General features: G+C 43.5%; 1 protein-coding gene across 4 annotated transcripts in view; it reads right to left on the reverse strand.

The window, feature by feature from the left end:
• Positions 1-11,638, reverse strand: part of wasf1 (WASP family member 1) — a 53,172-nt gene extending 41,534 nt beyond the window's left edge. For 2 of the 4 annotated variants that reach the window (XM_070986944.1, XM_070986942.1), the window contains exon 1: positions 11,193-11,638. The gene's annotated coding sequence lies outside the window, so the exon portion shown is untranslated. The remainder of the gene's footprint in view (positions 1-11,192) is intronic. The other 2 variants (XM_070986943.1, XM_070986945.1) reach the window with 2 other exon arrangements.
• Positions 11,639-11,930: the final 292 nt, after the last annotated feature.

Here is an 11,930-nt window from a genome sequence, read left to right on the forward strand (position 1 = left end):
CGGCGGCTGCACCACGAACGCCTCTGTGAAACAATGCTGACAGAGCCCAACCCCAACAACAGATTAAACAACCCATTCACAGCCATTCAGTGAACTGAGTGGAACTTGGCAGCAGCTGAGAGGTGGATAAGTGAGGAAGAGAGACAAGAGGGGAGGCAGGGAGAATTTGTGGGATAAATTGGACCGATCAGACAGTGCCCTGGGCAGCTGTGCAAACCTCTCATAGGCTGTCTCCTGGGCTCGTGTGCAATGTCACAGTCTGTGTTAGTGCATAAGAGACGATTCTGGGAACAAAAATGCTGGCAGGCCAGGGTGGTGATGGTTAGTGAAGGTGCCCTTGCTGTGAGGAGACCTGAGGCAGTGCCAATGGGTACAGAGCAGCAGGACTGACCACCGGGATGACAGCAAGTTCTGGTTTGATCAAGTCTTAAATGATTCAAGTACACTCAGTTAACCTTTTCTAATGCAATCAAATGCAGTAATTTAAGTCTAATGCACACACAAGCAAGCATTTTGCATTCCAGCATATTGCACGTTGTAGCAGTCAATACAGGATTTTTTTGCGCTCATTGTGATCATGGAGGTTTTAAAAACTCCAATAATAATGCATCAGCCAATATCAGTTGTTTTTTAATGAGCACATAATGTAAACATTTTTGCAAGAATGCCTTGAGTTTGGTTGTATTATGACTATGAAATGTATTTTACAGGTGAAAATTAAACTTTAACCTCTTTGGTGAACTAACTATCACATGAAGACTGTTCCTAAATGACTTCAAACACATAATTAGCATTTCTATTCAATTTCTGGTCATTAGCTGCCATGTACACCAATACCATAATATTTGTGATTAACCAATAGCCACTTAATGTAGGAACTAGTTAACCTTATCACTGTTGCTCTGATATTTAAAAAAAAATGTCAAATGGTGATTTTGGGATTTGCTATGTGTAGCCTTGTCCAAAAGTAAGGGTACATGGGCAGCAGTAATGGTGATGAGATGGCTCAGGGCGGGACGCTGGAACATTTCCCTCCTTTTGAAATCCCAATATTGACAGATACGAACTACAGACATCACTGTCTTTTTGCCAAACGCTGGATATCACACTCTATATGCACGCGCGCACGCTGAGGTGGTGGTGCCTCAGCGGCAGGCAAACTGGCAGCAGTTGGTCACCGTCCTCAGGGCCTTTTTCCATCCATAGAAACAGCTTGGTCATTAGGGGTCAAAAGGTAAGCTGGAGGCATCATGTGACCTGAGTCTCATGACATTTCAGCACACCCACACCGCCCTTCACCCCACACACCCACTCGCAGTCCTGACAGCTATGCTTAAAAATGCCACTGCTAGGCAAAAGGGTGGGTGAACATTTTGTGCATACAAATAGAGAGAGCGCTGGGGTGGGAGGAAAAATGAATTTCTATGCCATGAAGCGGGCTAAAGAAGACAAAATGTGGTCTAATAGTCTTGTATTAACAGCACTATAGAAGATAGACTCAATTAAGGCCACCGCTATCCACTTATTCGCCGTTATATTGAGCAATGATAAAGACACTGATTCACAGTGCCTGCCAGCCAGTTTTTCCAAGGACTGAGATGACATTTTTAGATTGAGGCAGACTTAAGGTGGCTGCATGATTCAATTTGCTATATTTAGACTGAATGTACTGTATATGTGAGTCCAGAGGATCAAAATGAAGACAGGAGATGCAATCCTCCGTCCACACAGCTGACACACACACAGCCCATACAGATTTGATCATTAGATCAAGCCCAATGCAGTGTCTTGTCTCTGGTGAAGGTGATATGGGTGACAATGGGACAGAGAGGATGGAGACAAAAGCACCTCTCACTCCCTTTTTTCCCTCTTGCGTTTGGCTGTCACCAGGCATTGTAAGGCTCTCTGCTGTTCTCCAATCGACACATCTTGAAAGGGAAGCAAATCCAATTCTTCCTGCAGGTACTACAAAGCCTCTCGCTCCCCATTCTCTCGCCTTGTTTGCCTCTATTTTTCCCCTTATCACTGGGCATATTTCAAGCCCGCAGCTTTCCCTTCAGTATTAAGTGAGGCTGGTGTGTGTGTGTGTGTGTGTGTGTGTGTGTGTGTGTGTGTGTGTGTGTGTGTGTGTGTGTGTGTGTGAAAAGAGCGCCAGAGTCAGAGTCACACTTTGGCTTGCCTGACGTCCACCTCATCACTGCAGCCCTGAGTGTGTGTGTGTGTATGTGTGTGTGTCTGAGTCATCATGCCCTTGTCAGTCACAGTCTGCGTTGCAGCGCTCTGCAACCAGAACTTTGCTCAGTCTTGTTGCAATTAAATAAACACCTACTCAGCTTGCTCATAGTCCACCTCTTCTTGTTCCCCACACAAGAGTTCATCAAACAATTGTTGTTCGTCACACAAGTACTGAAGTAGCTCAAGATACTGATTAGATATAGATACTAAGTAGTTTGCCTCCACCTGAGAACTTCAGAACTCAAATCTCTAAATACTCTTCCCTAAAACTCCTTTAAAGTGGTGTTTTGGACACCAATCAATGGCTGAAAAAGCATGTTACCTCCTCAGTAAGTACTTATGGAGCTGAAATGGGAATGCTGCAGTTATGGGGTATATAACTTAACTATTTGGGTATCAGGAGACCCCAACAGCCTCAATTTCCCTTGGACATCTAAGCAACACTTTGTAAAAATAACAGCATTGCGATAAACCTGAAGCTGAGGCCATTAACAAAAGCAGAATACATACAAGAAAGTTACACCTCCACAAGTGTGTAACTGCTGATGGCAACCATTGCTTTTGCGTGTCCTACAATGTGGCTATTAGACAGCCTGGATTAAATGAAAAGGCGAAGAGATGAACCAGCCAATATTTTCTCTGCCTTTTCTTGATCCATGCAGCATTTGGAAATTTTCATTTGAAGCTCCAGGCAACATCTGGCCTGGTGAACAACTGCCCCACTCCTTCTGCTTCCTCGATTCCGCTGTAATGTTACCTTTGTTTGAACTCAGCCTAGATCCGCATGAGGAAAATGGTCAAGCCCCAGACACTGCTGATGCCCAACTAAGACATTATGTTGGCCGCAGAACTGGCAGTCATCATTAGCCTCATTGGAAGCAGTCAGCACTAACTGTGCAGCTCTGGCTTATGTAAAGTAGGACGTAGGAAGGAGAAGAATATGATAGACAGGTAAGAAACAGATAGTGGGAGAGGGGTGGGAGTGAGAAAGAGTAAAAAAGACAGAGACAGAATAAATACACAGGCAGCTAGGAAAGAATAATGGACAGTGAGACGGATTGAAAAAGAAGAAGCTCTGCAGCAGCAGAGGCAGAAGTCCCAGCGGCGAGGCCTAGCCTGTCTGTCAGCACCTATCTGTCTTCCTGAGGCTTTGCTACACAAGCCAGGCTCTTGCCTCAAAGCGTCACTATCATTTATATAACCACACACAACAGTGAAACGACCTTTGACCTTATCCTACACCGCAGGCTGGACACATGTGGGCTGCTGCTTCGCTGTTTAGCTGGAGGAGGTGGTTTTCCTCCAGGCAGCTCACGCCGAGCCATTTAACGCCAAACACTGATCTGGCATTTAGCCAGCTAGGGCTGATTAAGACAAACATACACACACAAAAAACACACATTTGCAAGCAGTTTAGTGCCTAACCTGCCTAACGTCTTGCTTTGTATATCTTAAGTCATAGTGTGCAGTTCAGTTCATCGGGAAAGTGTTGGGATCAATTGAAAACATTCAGTTCATTTAAAGATCAGAAACAGCCTTGCCCCGTCATCCCCCACTGGCATCTCGGCTTGCTGAAGGACCTAAACAAGCCTTGAATAACATTAACTGCCAAACGGCAGCCTCGTTATTACCGCGGTCCATCTGCTGCTGTTCACAGGATTCATGCTGGACTGCTTTCACGGCTCATCGTGGTATGAGTGTATGGATGTTTGTGTGTACACACATGTCTGTGACTGCCTCTAAATAACTGATCATTAATAAATGATGATGTCTACATTGTGTTATTGAATTTAATACTGAATACATATGTCATATCAATAAGTCAGGGGGTGGGCTATAAATTCTGTTTGCAGTAACAACAATATCACACAATATTAAGTCTGTGTTAACCAACCTTCAGGGTGGACGAAGCACGTCTGAAGCACAAACGCATTCAGGGCCAAATTCAGTAAATCTTTTCCTCCTTGTTTCAGATTCTATTTCACGTTCTGCCCCAAGAGATGTCTGTTATTTATCAAACAGATGCACCAGCCTGCACACCTGTCATCGAGCCATCTGAGGTGCACCCTGCGTGCAGACAGTAAAGTGCACCTTTTTCCGTATGATGGAAGGACTGTACAAATAACAAGTGAAAGTAAGCATGGCTGATCGAGCATTCTGCTGGATTTACCAAGGATCGAGAACCGGTGCTATACAGAAGAAATCATGCAGAGCAAGCGGAGCGATTGGAGCTCCTGAGGTCCTCAAGTACTGTTTGAGGTGTATGTCAGCCGTAGTGGTACCCTCTCCACACCTACCACTGCATGTTGATATAGCAACACCTAGATTCTAAATTCAGCCTTAAATTAGACATCTATTTAAAACTAAACCAGAAGATGTCAGACCTTATAGTGGCGCATTCGTTTCAAGTCATTGTTGCTGGTGTGCACTGAAAATGGCATCAGGTACTGTAGCGAAACAGTTAGACAGAAATGAAACTGTCAACCAGCCAGGTGCAATCAGACAAACCTAATCAAAATCTCTGAGCAGTAGACTAGCGAATTTTAGTGCTCCACCACAATCTGCCACACAAATGGATACAATACTGACACGGCAAAAATATTGCAGGTTTCAGCTACAAGTACCTACTCAAATCATTTTCAGCATTACATGCTCTCTCCCACAGCGCTGAGCTCTGAGTGGCATTAGTCCTTTTTGCATTTCAGAGTTCTGCAGCCCGAGCTAACCCTGTGCTGGGCCGGCTGATAGCTGGCAGTGTCATGGTTCATAAAAACAGTACAGTGGCGATTGGCTATGTCAAGAGGATGATGGCTCACAGTTACAGCTCGCTGGCTGGCTACCCAGTCAACAGCGCTAATGCTGGAAAAGATGCAGAGGGACACACACGTGATCTCATGCATGCACACATGAGCGCAGACACACACTGATGCACCGTTGCTCCACATCAAAGACAAAGAGACAATGCCGACGGACACTGTGAGAGTTAAGAAAAATGACTTTTATCTATAGACTCAGTATCAGCGTATGAGTGCAAATTTAGGATTTAGACACCAAGTGCTTTCCCATTCTTATATAACAGCAGTCTTGACACACTCAAGCTGTGGGCATGTGTCTATAAATGAAAGGCAGTTATGTAAGGGACTGCTGCTTCTCAGATTATTTCCCATAGCTTGACATGAAAAATTGCCTTCATTTCATCATCATACTACTAAATGGTACAATTGTTATTTATTGTTAACTTTATTTAATTTGAGCATAGTTTAGATAGGCCTAGAAGAAGATCAGCACAAACTGCTACTACCAGTTTTTGTATTTCCTCTGGAAGAAGACTGAATGCAGAGGGAGGACGACAGCCTCCCACTGAACCACAGCCTCCCTCTGCTGACTGTCTATCTTTAGCTGATGCTTCTTTCACCATTAAGAATTTCATAACCTCTATTTGACCTCTGCTCTGCAGCAATGATTTGTCCAGGGGACTGGCCAAGCATCACTATATAACAAGAACTGATAACACAGATAAAGTGATAGCTGAGTATGACTGTTTAAGAGTGGGTTTTCTTGTTGAGGATTTAAGTGAATCCAGCATTTCCTGCGAACCATCAAAGACAAAAACGAAGGCGAGCTTTCCTCCACTTCCGATCTTTCAATTTGAAATGGAGGGGAAGCGTACACTCACGGCCTCATCTGGGCTTTTATCCAGCACATATCAGACGAGCCTTGTGCTCAAGCCTCATGCAAATCCAAAGCAGAGCTGGTTCCTTGCTGTGAGCTGTAAATGAATGGCCAAATATTGGCTCCTAATTGAAGGTAGCAGTTGACTGTGTGCACAGGCACTCCTGCTGTGAAACTGTGCACAAACACACCAGGACGCTAAGAGGCTACTTCCCTTTTGCTCTCCTTCTCTTTTCTCAGCACTTTCTTCTGTTCCCTTCAGCATCTCTTTATGGGCTGAGGACTTGCCCTTTTCCGCTTGTAATGATTATTTTTTATCACATATTCAGCTTTTCAGATAGTTCATGATAAACAAACATGACAGAGATGATAGGAGTGAGCTAGATAAGAAAAAGAAATCCACATATGTATGTCGTTGCCCCTCTACCTCTTCCTTGATACTCTTTCTACCCCTTCCCAGTGCAGGGAGAGGAACTGAGAGGAAAAATGAGTGCTTTTGAAAATTCTAATGAAAATGCAGCGTGTCTGTAATTGAATATGGACATCTGAGTCTTGACACGAGGGATTCAAGCTGTAGATGGGATAAATGTGCCTCGCCTCCCATTTCTCCAGCCTCCATCAATCATCACACATCACCATGATGAGCAGGGCATTGGCCGTTCCAGCTCAATAAGAAGTCATCAGCGACAGAATAGACTGAACGAGGAAGACAGAAATCAAGGGAAAGAGCACAAAAATATTCAGAGAGAGGGAGTGAATATACTGTACGTTGCGTTGCATGGAGTTTTATTAAACTTTGCATAATCAAATCTAGTCAAATATATGCATGCTCTGGGTGCAGCTGGAGAGATAATAAAGTCAACTGGCAGCATTTAGAGCTTGATTATGCATAGGGCAGAACAAAACAGTGACCTAAAATGGCAGGTACATTAGATTGTTGTTGCTTTGCTAATATAATCACTAAGAATACCCTACTCATAGGCATGTACACACACAAATACAGGGATACACGCCCGCTGTCAGTGCTTGAGCAAACAGCTACTGAGGAGAACCCCGTCTCCGATTCACTCCTGGGGCAGACCAAGGCTACATTGTGCTGAGAAAGGTATCAGCCTACGTTTACCTTCCAAATGTACACTTGACACCAGGGGAGTGGCTTCAGCAGTCCATAGTTTATCCCATTGTGAAGCTCATTTTGGCTTTCAGCGGAGAGAATAATCTAGGTCAGTCACAGGACACCATGGTGCTCCATTTCCCAAATACTTGGCTATTGCTGACTGAAGAGTCAGAGTCAAGAGGTTTCTTTTTAATTCAGTTTGCAGAAAACAGGGGAGGAGGAGAGAGGAGTCCGTTAACACTACTTTAAGCCAACATTGCATGGTTCAACGTTTTTCTCCTGTTTGCTGTTTTGGCGGTGTGTTATCGACTCTAAGTCACATTTAGACTGTAAGGACACAAAAGATGCCAGTCTAAACAAATACAATTATTTTTAAAGCTGGAAGACATGACCATACCCTTTCTGCTGGCCAAGCTGGCCATTACTGCCAGGCTGGACATTATAAAGGCAAGACAAATCCTTTCTTAAACTCATCAGAGCCTAAAGTGATGTGGTGAGTGACAGAAAGCTTGCACGCATTCAAACACAGCAGCTGTGGTCTAACTAGTGGACAGCAGAGGTGTTGTGTCACAATAAGGACCTCCTGTGCAGACATGTGGAGACAAAATATGAAGCAAGTGACAGAGAAGAGGATTACTGAAAACAACCTCTGCTGGTATTTTCAAATTGAGACAGAGAGAGAGGACAAAAAAAAAACAACAAAACAAACAAACAAACGACAGAAGAGATGCAAAATGAGGCTCAGTTCCTATAGTTGAGTAGGGGTGGCTTTATGCTCAGATGGGGCTTTTGTGTTATCACATGTTGGCATTGGCAGAGACACAGTCAGACAGGTACTATTTCAAAAATATCCTGAGAAAAACTGTCAACGCCCTCTGTTTCCCTGGGTGACGGTGAGAGAATGAAACAGAGAGGCTGAAAGAGGCAGAAAGGCAACTGTAAGACAGATGAGGGAAATTATTAGGTGGATAAAATTAGTCACTACAAGGAGAGTGAGGAGACGTAAAAGGTAGAAGAGATAACTTGACACTTTTTTGTATGATATGGACATACAGTTGGCAAATATTGGTTTTCAAGGCGTGGTGCTCTGCAATCATCACAGAAAAAAAGTGTTTGAGGCTCTTAAAAGTCACAGTTCTACCTGAACTCTTATCCCTGGAAAGGTATAGAGGAGTTATGGAACATGCAAGAAAAAGGAGAGCAGTATCCTGAATTGAAAAAGCGGGTTAAAAAAGAAAAGGGGAAAGAAATACAGAGAACAGTGGTTGTAAACTCTGTCAGAGAGAGCAAAAAGTCACAGCCAAGGATGGACAGATATATGGACAAAGCAGGGACGGAGGTGGTGGAGGCAGTAGCATTGAGACACAAGGAGCACCAGTCAGACAGGCAAACTGAGCCCTGGTGTCCCTCTGTTAGGCCAGTTCAGACCAGGGACAGAAGCAGTATTATAGAGGGGGTGGGCCCGGCCAAGAGGAAGAACAATAGCTGCTGTGTGCCGGAGCTGCTGGAGCATCCTAACAGCTGGGAGATAGGAGGTCTGCCTGTGGCACGTAAAGGGGCGTTGCACGTTGCACACACATACAAATGTTGTCTCTTTCCCAAAATCCCTGGCCCACCTTCTTCCTACCTCCTCCTGATGCCAAGCAGCCATCATTCATTTCACCCTCATCTCTCCTCTCTCTTTCTCTTTCTTTCATTATGCCCTGTGTTATTCTGCGTGTCCTACCATCACCCCTCTCCACCTCTGTGGAGAAAGACAAAGGAGAGCTACAGAAAGAGAGATATTCTTCTTGCGAGCACGAGAAAGCCAGAGACTGGCAGAGAATCAGAGCAATGTCAACAAATAAGAGAGGTCCAAAAGCCCCCGCAGGAGACATGCCAAAGCTCTTCTATCACGAGGGTCTCTGAAACACGGAGAAAAACATGAGAACTGCAAGCTGTGCAGGAATGTCATCCCTCGCAGCAAAGAGTTCACAAACAGTATCAAATAAAACCACGGCAATATGTTCTGTTCTATTCTGGGAACGCACCTGTAGGTGAGGCCATTTGTCGGGTAAACCGAGTGCTATTATATAGACTTGTGTATCAAAGAGCAGGTTATGTGGATAGGCCCTTCAACTATCCTACTTTTCAACTGTGTTTACTGTTTTTCTGCAAGCTCAAAAATACTATATTTAATATCAAAAGGCCAGGAGGTAACCCCTCAAACAAAACAATAGCACTGGTTTAGGACCACAGCAGGCACACTTCAGCATACATCCAGTCATTGGAGAGTGAGGGTGAATTTCACTGATTTTGTTAGTGTCATTTTAGGGAAAGACACTGGACTGTGTCTTGAGGGCATCTTTAAATTCAGCCATTAGGGCAAATGTTTTATGTCTGAGCTGTTATGAAATTCAGCCTATAGCTTCCATTCATGTCAGTCATGTGATAGTCTGGATGCCACTGTTGCAGACTGATAAATATAACAGCTGCAAGGGCCCTCAGAATATTTTGTTGGAGGAGCCACCTTCTTTCATATACAATAAGCTTTACACACACATACATTTCCTCAGAAATAATCTTGGTGGACAGTCTACACAGTACAGATTACAAGTATCAAAATGTTCTTGATTGACATTAAGAATCTAATGATTTCTAATTAAATTAAGGAATATCCTCTCGATGCGTTTCACTGTATCATGGTCCAGACAGTTTGAGTGTAAAGAGCTATGTGGCTAATTTCAGTTTTAAGAATTAGCCCATTCTGTTTATATTGATATGATATTGAGACAGAAAGAATTTCCTCTTGTGCAACAATAAAAATCTGATCTGAACTGAGAAAAGTAGTTCTTTTCCTCATTATTAAGTAAACAAATAAGTAAAATCCTTCCGCTCATATACATCAAATGCTGTCACTACTACATTTACACCGCATTTATCTCCGGTTCATGTTTCTCGCATATTACCATTACATTTGAATGCAATTTTAATACATCAGAGGCACAAACTGGTCCCGCTAATCCACTGTCAAAAGCTGCAGGCACAGCAGCATACATGGACTTTTATCAATGGCTCTGCAGCTGATGTTTCATTCATCACCAAACATGGATCTTTCCACTTCAGGCTGCTATTATTTTACTACTGTATTCAGAGGGGATACCCATGAAATATGCTGCTTGCTTCACTGTAGACAAACATGATTCCTGCAGCATCCCAAGACTACCCTATGTTTGGTTTAAATCGACAGGCTGTAGAAAATCTGGTCAGTTTAATGTAAGCCATATACCGCACAGCACCACATGAGCTGGTGTCATGCAATGCAACGAATCTCCAAGCTGTCACCGGATACAAAAACTGATCACAACACTCACAAAACGGCACTGTTCCTCATGCCCACTTTTCTGACTGCACTTGAAGCAGTACAAAGAAGGTTTCGAATTTCACAAAGCATGATTTTCACTGGGCTGGAGGCTACCATCCCCCATGACTGCAAACCAAGCTGGCTGGAATAGACCCCAGCCCCTATCCTCTCTGAGTCAAGTCGATACATTCTTAGTGGGAAAATTAAATCACGTCGCGCAGACGCCAGCGGTCCGCCTAATCATACTGTACCAACCTGAAACTCCCCAACCAAATGACGAATAAAAAAACAAAAAACAAAAACGTTTTTCAATAAAGGATTTGTGGCATGTTTCTATAATGATAGATCATTTGTGGGGCACTGCAAATGTTTTCTCTCCGGTTTCTCACCAACATGATATTCTCAGGACTGAGTAATATGCGAGCTCATGCAGATGTGGAGTTATGCCATTTTGCACCTTTCAAGCAGTCCCGTTACAAATTTGTCGTTTATTTTTTTCATATATAAACACACTAATTGTACTTTTAGGGATTTTGACCACTTTGGAGTCCTAACGTTGTCAACACTGCCACATTTTTCACCTGCGTACTGGGTTAATGTGGTAGTCAGTGACGGTCGGGCAGTGTTAAATTACCAAGCCCCGTTATACGTCAAGCAGCTCCAGTTTAAGGCTAAAATGTTAACGGTTCAACATGGTGACTCGGTTTTGAGGCAGTTTGTTGCTGCTGTGTTGAGATGTAATAACGTTGACGTGACGTTACAAAAGTCTCATTTTAAAGTTCAACTTTTAAAAAAGACTTCGCCGCATAATGTTAAAAATATTACCTGATATGTTTATTAAAATCCCTCTTATTTTCTTGCCATCCTTAATGAGCAGCAGAGCATGCCACCGTGTCCAAGAATTTAAATCCCCGGGTCGGATCCATGATTGTACTGTCTCTGTTATCAAATGTACTCCTGCTGGAAGAGGCGGCGGCAGGGAAGAATCCAGGCACCTTTTTCCAAAGGGGATTTCGGGGTAGATGTTGATGGAATTGCCGTTAAACGTGCTCCGGTGAAGCAAAACAACAGGTTTCGTAACAAAAGGAAATCCAGTAGTTTCTCCCATATGCGACAAAGATGTAATTTCCAAAGCAGCGGTGTAACATGACGTTTATTCCTAAGAAAGTATCCCCGTTATAATCTGTGATAATGGTACTTACCACTCTATTGTTGGGGCGCGAGAAAGCGGCCCATGCAACTGCTGCTGCGCTCCTAGGAGGTTCGCGGGTAACGTGCGCGCTCGCGGCACTGGTCTATGGCAAGCCAAACTGGCGAGTTACCTCAACCCGTCATGTCCATTGGTCCAATCGATTTTAAGGAAGGACTCCGATTATTCCAAAACCCACTGTACATAATAATCATATTATTACACAATTAATCGAGCTCATGTGCAATGATTTCATGATATCGCGTTGACTACAATGCAAACTAAAATAGCGAAAGTTTACATTGTGTTCATCTTCGCTTGCTTTGATGTTAATTATACACTTTTGCTACTATATAATTCAAGGAAAACGGACA

This window comes from Chaetodon trifascialis, chromosome 19, assembly GCF_039877785.1.
Source record: "Chaetodon trifascialis isolate fChaTrf1 chromosome 19, fChaTrf1.hap1, whole genome shotgun sequence".
In the NCBI taxonomy this organism is placed as follows: Eukaryota; Metazoa; Chordata; class Actinopteri; order Chaetodontiformes; family Chaetodontidae; genus Chaetodon; species Chaetodon trifascialis.